Here is a 10,440-nt window from a genome sequence, read left to right as displayed (position 1 = left end):
AAAAGAATCAGATCTTCAAATTTTAGTTAACAAATTGATGATTTATGCATTTTTCTAACACATTAGTAACACTTTTAGCTAAAAAACATTAATTTTCGAATGAAATATGACAAGCCACAATCAGATCTTTTGTCAGCGGTCTTAAATATTGGTTTGCAGATATGTATGCAAATATTTGCTCATTCCAAGACAAAATATAATAAAAAAAAATGTCTGAACTTTTAATCTGTGAAAGTGCAGCTTTAATGCTACATCAAAAACATTAACGCTAAGATTTGATTAGATATTTGTAAACAAAATTCACAATTATTGTATGCAAAATATAATTATTTGTTACAGAATATATCTCAAAGTGATTAAACAATTCATTGAATTTAAGCTGACACTATTACAATGAAATGTAATACTTTAATCTATAATTAACCTTTAAGATGACATGTTAATGATCCTTTTCACCTTTTTCATTGGAAGCCATGATTTTGTAACATAGGCAATGAACTTGGTATTGCCTGCCAGAGGTTGGTTGCATCTTAGTGTTGACAGAATTTCCTCAAACTTCTCCTCTGTAGCGGCATTCCCTAGTTGGCGGAGGAACTTAATAGCTTCCTTTTTGTCCTTAACGCCGTTGCTGGCTCTTCAGAGCCACCTCTGCCATGCTTGCTAACGGTGAAAGTCACACAGCAATACATCCGCGTCTTACAAGGTAGATCATCAGTATGACAAGTATGTGAAAATTTCATTTAGCAATACTAAATTGATGATTGTTTGATTTAATAAATGACTCAATAGTATTAGTATAACTTCCCACAATTGTTATTTTTTGGAAATACTTAGTTCCCACAATTTTTGTTTTTGAGAAAGCAACCTTTTAAATGTAATTTATTGGTTTGATTAAGTTGGATTATAAGCTTTTAAAACATATGCGCTTTAATTTCGGCATTTGCAAAAAGTCTCAATTTTAGTTTATTTGTGTGCTTATTTTATACAGAACTATTATTTAAACTTCTTTACCGGGAAAAACAGACTCCAGCGCTTAAATTTCGGCTTCATGATAATCGGTAATAAATGTATCAGGTGCCCAATGAGGATTTGAAGCATTTCGGAGTGAAAGGGCTTCAGCTAGTGTGCTCTCATTCTCATTCTGTTATACAGCTACAACCTGTGTATCGACATTTGTCCGAACACATAAAAAGAAGAGGGGCAGTGTATATTTTGTCGTCCTGTATGTGGCATCTAAAATTGCTGATTGTCCATATCTTGCAAGCAGGTGTTTCATTTGCTTTGATTGATACGCAATCATGAAGTTCTGATGTGTCTGCAAAAAGTTACTTTTCATAAGTAATGCCATAGCAACAGCTGTCACTGAAAAGACAAGGTATCTTTAACATCTTAGTTTTGGCTTTTGTTTCAGCTATAATTTGTAATATGTGATAAAGCAGAACATTCCTTTCCTTTTATAGATGAATAAACATAAATTTTATCAACTACCTGGTATAACAAGTACAGAAATAAGATAAAAATGTCATTCATGATAACACACTTTCTGCTATGATTCCTGTTGATATTTTTTATAATAACACAATAAAAAGTGAATTGAACCACACACCTTATTTGAATATGCCTACTGATTCAGTTTATAATATTTAAACAATAAAAGAACACTTAATTTCAAACTGAACAGTAAACACACAAGAACATGAAATACAACAGTACATCTTAGATAAATTTGTGCTTAAATATGACACATTGTTTTGGCAACATTGTTTATTTCTCACAACTTGTAAGATTCCCAAACAACACATACAAATAATTTAAAAAAGCACATTTGAAAAAAAAAACTTCACAATTACCGTACAAAATGGCTATTTTTTGTATATAAATGACAACAAATTATTGCATATATATAGTGTTCAAAATTCCTAGACTCTTAATTTACCTGGTCTTAAAGTTCTTCTGATGTTTTTTTATTGACCAATCAGAATGTTTGGATCATCCTTAGTAAGGTTCTTGCCCCATCTGCCTGAACCTAAGTGATCAAACCATCGCTTTGCAATAATATATCCAGCTTTCCTCATACTTCTTATTTTGGGTCTGCTTGGTCTATTCCATGCAATCTTTTCCCAGCTTGTTGATGAGTTCCCTTTACAACTCTGTTTCAATCTTTGGTTTCAATATCTTACAATCTTCAAACTTGGTCGATAAACATGACATATTGCATTTCTAATTTTGACTTTTGACCTGACAGTAACATAATTTATCAATTTTTCTATTAATGATGTTTGACTATCTTCACACAAGGTATCAGTGTTAAGTGTGTCTCACTTTCTTGTATGTGTTTGTTCATGATATTTCTCCAATTCGAGGTCCTTTACTTCTTTAGATCTTATGTCACATATGCTTAGCTAAAAATGTTTCAGCCATGATGAATGAAAATGTTTTTATTACCAAGTCCAATATGTCTTCCCATAAAACCAGCAAAGGCGAGGTGTGCAAAACCGTTCAATTAAAATTAAACGTAACATCAAACTACACAAGACAGTCTTCCCATCTTGTTACCTCTAACTCCTTCATCATGTGTGTGTTCTTCCCTCCAATGTTGAAGCTGTATGATGAATGCTAAGTTTTTGTATATTTCAATTCAAGTAAACAATATTGATGATGTTTCTCAGATGAACATTCAATGCAAGTAAGTCACCATAAAAGTATGGAATTTGATAATCCCATATCAAGCATGGGAAACTACCTACATTGACCAAAAGTGTAGACCTCTTTGAAAGTTTCCACTCCAATTTTTTTCATAAAGTCTCCATATCAATGTACATCGTTTTGGCACCACCTGAATTCCAATTTGATCTGATCAAAATATTGCAATCTTTCTTGATGTTACACAAAATCAAACCTTGTCATTGATTGTAATTCAAAAATAAATAAATTTTAAATTCTATAATGTATATAAATTTGTAATAAAAACTGAGAAAAAGACCATGATAAAAGTTACAAAACTTATGATAACAATTAGAAAGACAATGGATAGACTTAATGAAACAGTGCCTGTCTTATAATACCCCTAATGTACTGACTAGAAAGTGGACAAATTAATTGTAATATGGCTTACAAAAATGTCTGCCTTTTCCTGCTCATTTAGGGAGCTGGTTTTCCTCAACTTGTCCACAAGATAACGAACTATCTTCTTGTCTGGAAAGAAGCGCCTATTTGTTTTGGGCGTTCCTGGTGGATAAATGGTGTACGAAGACACCGTTAACCTACGGGTTACCTCAGCCATTGAAGATACCCCGTCCTCTACCAAACGTTTGAATTCAAAAATTTATTTCTCGTCAATAATCAAGGAACACCCAGCCGCCTGCAATAAATTGATATTTGATAATTCCTTCAAATGGCATAACTCTTTTAAGGCCCTTTCTCAACTATTATACTGACAGACACTGCAACATTTGTATGTGTATCATGTGATGGTATAGACACAGACACAAATACATAACTGATGATTAGACAAGACATTTTGTTTGCTTTTGAGCATGGTTTGACATCTTTTACAAATAATTACTCTCCATTATGATATAATTTCATGAAAGTAACAATTATATCCTCATAAAGGAGCGCAACTTTGGAAAAAACAAATGCAAAAGAATTCAGGTTAAAATCATAAATGAAAATGTCAATATCACCAACAATCTCTTCTATTAACTCAATTGCAGTACGTAATGATTTTTGCATTACTACTCATATTTATGCAAAAAGCTACAGAAATATAAGTTTAACCATAAACCCGATATAGTGGCAATGGGCAAACGCCAAAGACATAGAACAAAAAATCCCAAACAAGAAACATAGAACAGCACAAAACTCTACAAACAGCACAGTGCATAAATAATATATATATATATATATATATGTTTGGTATGTTTATGTATCAAGAATTGTTAGGTACTGCCTTGGAACGTTCAGTAAAATGTAAATTTACTGGGGGTTTAAACCAGGTTATGTGCACAAACCTCACTCTTATTCCAACAATCCTTAATAAAGATAAAACGTAAAAGTTACATCTTATCAAAGTATGCATTAACTTGAGGAAACTTATCAATAAAACAAATAATAATAAAAAACGAAAAGGTAAACCCTTAGTACTTCTATGATTAGAGATCCCAACTTTATATGCACACGGAGGGAAACAATTCAGAGCACCTTATGTAAATACTTTTCAAAGATGCGATGCAGTCATTGTAAGAAACCAAAAACATCACACACAGTCTGCCTTATAAAATAAAAGGTTTAAAACTGTGTGATCATAGAGTTTCATAATCAAAAGCATCATTGTACTAAAACTGGGAACAAATAAAGAAAAATATTATTTAACGTTTTCAAAAACTTGATGTTGTGTTTTGTTTTGAAATTAGTTTTGCATTAAAAAAATTGATAAAGAATTGACGACATTATTTTGTCATAGTAATACTATTAAAGTCTTATAATTTGGAAAAACTACAGAGATCCATGTGCATGACAATAAACATACAAGTTACAATTTAATAACAAAACATATTTATTTGCACAACAAAGATTAATAACCTGTGAACCCATTATCTACATTGAATATAGATTCTGTGTGGTTTATACAGTACACAAGAAATTGATTAGAACTTATCAATGAAGTACCTGGAAAGCATCAAAGCAATGACCTCTTTCACCACAACCTTGGCTGGGCAGCCCAGTTTCTTGGTTGGCTGAGCCAAAAACGCTTCTTTTTGTATTCATGGTCTTCAGAGTTGGTCTGTAATTCATACTATAAAACACAACAGTATTAATGCACAATACTGTATTTATAACAATATCTGAACAATAAGGCAATACATAAACTTCTTGGGGTCCTCTATGCACAATGTCATATTTACTGTAGAAATACAGCTCGTATACTTTGATTTATTGTTTGCATTTTGTTATATAGGGTATGCGGATAGTCCCTTAAAAAAAACCTAAAAATCATCATCACAAAATCAACATTTTCACCTTTTTTCTGTCGTTTTTCTATATTCCATGACGCTCCTTACCATGGGCACAATTGAATACGTTGGATCCTTTTTTATGTATGGAACACAATTATTCCATAAAACCTTAAACCTTGACCTTGGTTCAGGAAGAGATCCTGGAAATAGGTATTTCAAATCACAGTTAGGAATTCATAACTCTTTCTCATAAGTGGGCAAACGACCGGGTGTTTTAAAACATGTCCCTAAACTATGAATACCAGTATAGACATATATGGCCAATTGTCAAACTACAGTGCTTTAGAACGTGTCCCATAACTATGAACACCATTATAGACATATATGGCCAGTTGTCAAACTGCAGTGCTTTAAAACGAGTCCCCTTCCTTTGAATCCCAGTATAAAGATATATGGCCAATTGTCAAACTACAGTGCTTTTGTGCGTGTCCCATAACTATGAACTCCAGTATAGACATATATGGCCAATTGTCAAACTACAGTGATTTAGAGCGTGTCCCATAACTATGAACTCCAGTATAGACATATATGGCCAGTTGTCAAACTACAGTGCTTAAGAATCGGTCCCTTAACTATGAACACTAGTATGGAGATATATGGCCAGTTGTCTACATACAGTGCTTTAGAACGGGACCCTAATTAATGAACACCAGTATAGACATATATGGCCAATTGGCAAACTACACTGCTCTAGAACATGTCCAATAACTATGAACTCCAGTATAGACATATATGGCCAGTTGTCAAACTACAGTGCTTAAAACGAGTCCGCTTCCTTTGAACCCCAGTATAGAGATATATGGCGAATCTTCAAACAACAGTGCTTTAGAACGGGTCCCTTAACTATGAACACCAGTATAGACATATATGGCCAGTTGTCAAACTACAGTGCTTAAGAACGGGTCCCTTAACTATGAACACTAGTATGGAGATATATGGCCAGTTGTCTACATACAGTGATTTAGAACGGGTCCCTAATCAATGAACACCAATATAGACATATATGGCCAATTGTCAAACTATAGTGCTCTAGAACATGTCCAATAACTATGAACTCCAGTATAAACATATATGGCCAGTTGTCAAACTACAGTGCTTTAAAACGAGTCCGCTTCCTTTGAACCCCAGTATAGAGATATATGGCGAATCTTCAAACAACAGTGCTTTAGAACGGGTCCCTTAACTATGAACACCAGTATAGACATATATGGCCAGTTGTCAAACTACAGTGCTTAAGAACGGGTCCCTTAACTATGAACACTAGTATGGAGATATATGGCCAGTTGTCTACATACAGTGATTTAGAACGGGTCCCTAATCAATGAACACCAATATAGACATATATGGCCAATTGTCAAACTACAGTGCTCTAGAACATGTCCAACAACTATGAACTCCAGTATAAACATATATGGCCAGTTGTCAAACTACAGTGCTTTAAAACGAGTCCCCTTCCTTTGAACCCCAGTATAGAGATATATGGCCAATCTTCAAACAACAGTGCTTTAGAACGGGTCCCTTAACTATGAACACTAGTATAGAGATATATGGCCGTCAAACTACAGTGTTTTAGAACGTGTCTCATAACTATGAACTCAAGAATAGACATGTATGGCCAGTTGTCAAACTACAGTGCTTTAAAACGAGTCCCCTAACTATGAACCCCAGTATAGACATATATGGCCAATTGTCAAATTACAGTGCTTTAGAACGGGTCCTTTAACTATGAACACTAGAATAGAGATATATGGCCAGTTGTCTAACTACAAAACATCAGAACGGGTCCCTCATCAATGAACACCAGTTTAGAGATATATGGACAACTGTCAATCTACAGTGCATTAGAACGGGTCCTAATACTATGCACACAAGTATAGAGATATAATGTCAAACGAGTACTTTAGAACGTGAATTGTAGTTATGGTCACCAGTACAGAGGTAATTGCCGGTTGTCTCACTACATTTATTTTAAGTTTATTGTTATCATCCACTTAACTTAGTGTATGGTATAATGCTTGGAGTAGGATAATTTGAAATATTTGTCCCAGGTGTATTAGTCCATATAAACAGCCTCTTTAGAGTATTTGACGATTTTTGTGTTGGCGACTATAGGAAACACAATAAATATTCAAATGTTGAAAAAGGTTCCCTAAACGCGCATTATTGTGGCTACAGGTGTATGGCAAAAAGCAGTGCTGACTTCTTTGCATATCTTGCATCAATTGTCCAACAGTTAAACAGAACATGCTCAATACCGATATTTCCAAAGTTCGTTGAACTTGAGCGTGTCACATACTGTACATTATGTCTCAGTTCCGACTGTTTGATTTCTTTGAAAACATCTAAGTTGTTACAGCTCAACATCTTGTAGTTGTACACCATGTAAATAACTACACAGATATCTATGACGTTATTTTACAAACGAGCACCTGCTAAAATCCGTCTTGTTGTTTGTCAAAATCAACACTGTATCTTAAATGTAAGACGAAACTAACGCCGGAAAAATCGCTTCATAGTTGATAATTATGATTGTGTTTACTCCATGTATAATTACAGGCAAATGTAGTTGTTTGGTGTAATAAAATAAATATCCGATGACATGGAAGGTGATAGCATATTATGTTAACCCTAGAAATGTTGATGTTAAACTCCGTTGACATTTAAATTATCGGGTTATCAATATTAACGCTCGAAATATTCATGTGTACCGCGGCGTTGCAAGCAATTGTCTTTGAATGTTATTTGACGATTGTGGGTGAGTAGATATTGGACGGAGGCCCGTAGGTGTTACATGATCGGGCAAGAAGCAAGGGTTTGCGATATCCGAAGGTTCGTTAAAACAATAGATCGGTATATTTCTGTTAAAGTGTAAATGAAATGTAAGAGTGAAATCGAGCCAAGATAATTCGTTATATTCAGAGGTCTGTTATATATAGAGTCGTTAAATATGAAGTTGACAGTATGTATTTAATCATATGCGAAAATAGCAAAACCTTTATTATTCCAATAAATGTTTGTGACTGTCATGTTGTATTGAACAACTGTAGGTTTTGAGAATGGTAACATAGTGTAGACAAGGTCTTCAAGACCGTCATGTCAACAAGACGTGGCCGCGATAAGTAGATAAGTAGTGATCGCGTCAAATACTAGTACATCGGGAAGTGTGTTTGGTGTTTATAACGAATGTAACTATAAAATAACTAGATTCGTGACTCGAGAGTACTTAGTATATTTCAAATACTAAATACAATTATTTAAGTGCAGACTTGTGAATAACCTAACATAGATTAGTTTGTGCAGTTTTGTAACATTCTGCTACGCTTTGTTGATAAGGTTATAAACGTATTTCAAATTTCGACATAGTATCGGTTTCAGAGTTGATATAGTTAAATTTTGGCATGAATGATGCCTGTGGGGACGCGCATGTAAGATTGATGGTGACATTGTGTCAATAACTATGCTTATTTTCTTCAAAATCGACAATAGTATATGGCGCTTTCAAATGCGGTGCTTTAGGGGCCAGTTTAAAAACAGATCAAAAAAATCCCTTCTGAAATCCTATATGTTTATTATAAAGTATAAAACAAACTTTAACCATATAGCCGGGCGGTCTTTGCTAAGTATGCTTCTCAACTTAAACAGCTCAGGTATCACGGTTCATATCAATTGTGTGTAATTATTAGATAACATGAAGTGAATTATGAGTGAATAAGAATAAGCGGGGTGAGCGTAGGGAACAAAGCAAAATCTGAGGCAGGGAGTGTGTATCGATTAGGTGCAGTAGGCGGACCTTTAAACACCCGCGAAAGGTTAAATTCTTAATGATAAAGTCTAGAACTAAATTGCAGCCTATCTGCAACTTCATTGACTTCAAAATGTAGGTTGGATTCTAAAAGGTTTTATTAATGTATCAAATTTAGTGGTGTTTGTTCTAGATGTATTCACGTTCTTTTCTATGAACGGCCACCTATAAAATGACATGTTTCCCGAAAAGAGTTAGCATTTAACAGTTATTTTGTTCAACATAATAGTAATATTTGAAACGCTTTCGTTTTCCGTCTTTTGACGAACTTGGCAACTAGTTAAGGGCGATACGTTTTTAAGGTTCAATAAATGTCTCTGTGTAACGCAATGTAAGAGTAGATCATTTTTTTGATTTTCATGTAAAGCATATTTCACTTTTAGACTCTTCCTCAGATAACGAAATGGGTCTTATTTGTTCGTGAGACCTAAACACGCGTAGTGATAAGCAATCGTATATAATACGATCACAATTTGACCAAAACACAAACTTTGACATTTGAAGCTAACTACGGTAACCATGACGATCGTTCTGTCTTGCGCTGTTGTGTTGGCCTGTCTAGGTGAGATATCATAAATGTACTTGATAAAAATCATTGGCATTTTAAATGCTGCCATTCATTATGAATCACATTGACTGTTTGATTTCTTGGTGTTTGTATAGTTATATAATTGATCGGCTTAAAACACCGTTAAGTACATCATTGAGTGTGACGTCGCTGTTTAATATATTTATTGATTAAATTATGTACACCAATTACGGAATTAGCGCACACGGACTCTGATTGGTGTATTTAAATAAAAATAGCGCACAAGGACTCTGATTGGCGTTTTTAAATAAAAATAGCGCACAAGGACTCTGATTAGCGTATTTAAATAAAAATAGCGCACAAGGACTCTGATTGGCGTATTTAAATAAAACAATTAGCGCACAAGGACTCTCATTAGCGTATTTAAATAAAAACAGCGCACAAGGACTCTGATTGGCGTATTTAAATATAAAAAATAGCGCGGAAGGACTCTGATTGGCGTATTTAAAGCGATGAACTATGCATAGGATATTATAAAAACCCGTTATTGTCATGTGTACGTGTATCTGAATTTAAGATGATCCAATTTGAATGATACGGTCACACATAACTTGACTAGCAAATATTGTATCACTGACTTGACATTCTAACTAAAACGTATCAGTAAACGTATTGCAAAACGAATCAACTGGCTGGACAATAATCGGGCGGACCATCTGAATACAAACTTGCAAGGTCAAAATCATTTGCCTTAGTTACACTGATCATCGAGGGTGTTCGGACAAGGTTTATGCTCATTTCATCTCCCTCTAGATTGCTTGTGATTTTAATAGCTACCATTATCATTTTTAAGCCCTAGTCAACGGGGAAAATTGCCAATCATCGGGCGACTGCAGTCACGTGACCTGCCCGAATAACGACTGGATAGTGGCGTGTTCTCAGGGACAGTGCACTTGTAATCACCGTAAGTTCTTTTTGGTATTAAATTAATCTTGAATTGTGTTTGATATGCTGAAATCATATTTGATTATATAATGCGAAAATCACACATCATATATATAAAGTACTTAAATAATCAGACAAAATTTGAC

The sequence above is a fragment of the Mya arenaria genome, chromosome 7 (genome assembly GCF_026914265.1).
Source record: "Mya arenaria isolate MELC-2E11 chromosome 7, ASM2691426v1".
Classification (NCBI taxonomy): domain Eukaryota; kingdom Metazoa; phylum Mollusca; class Bivalvia; order Myida; family Myidae; genus Mya; species Mya arenaria.
This window is presented reverse-complemented; position numbering follows the sequence as displayed.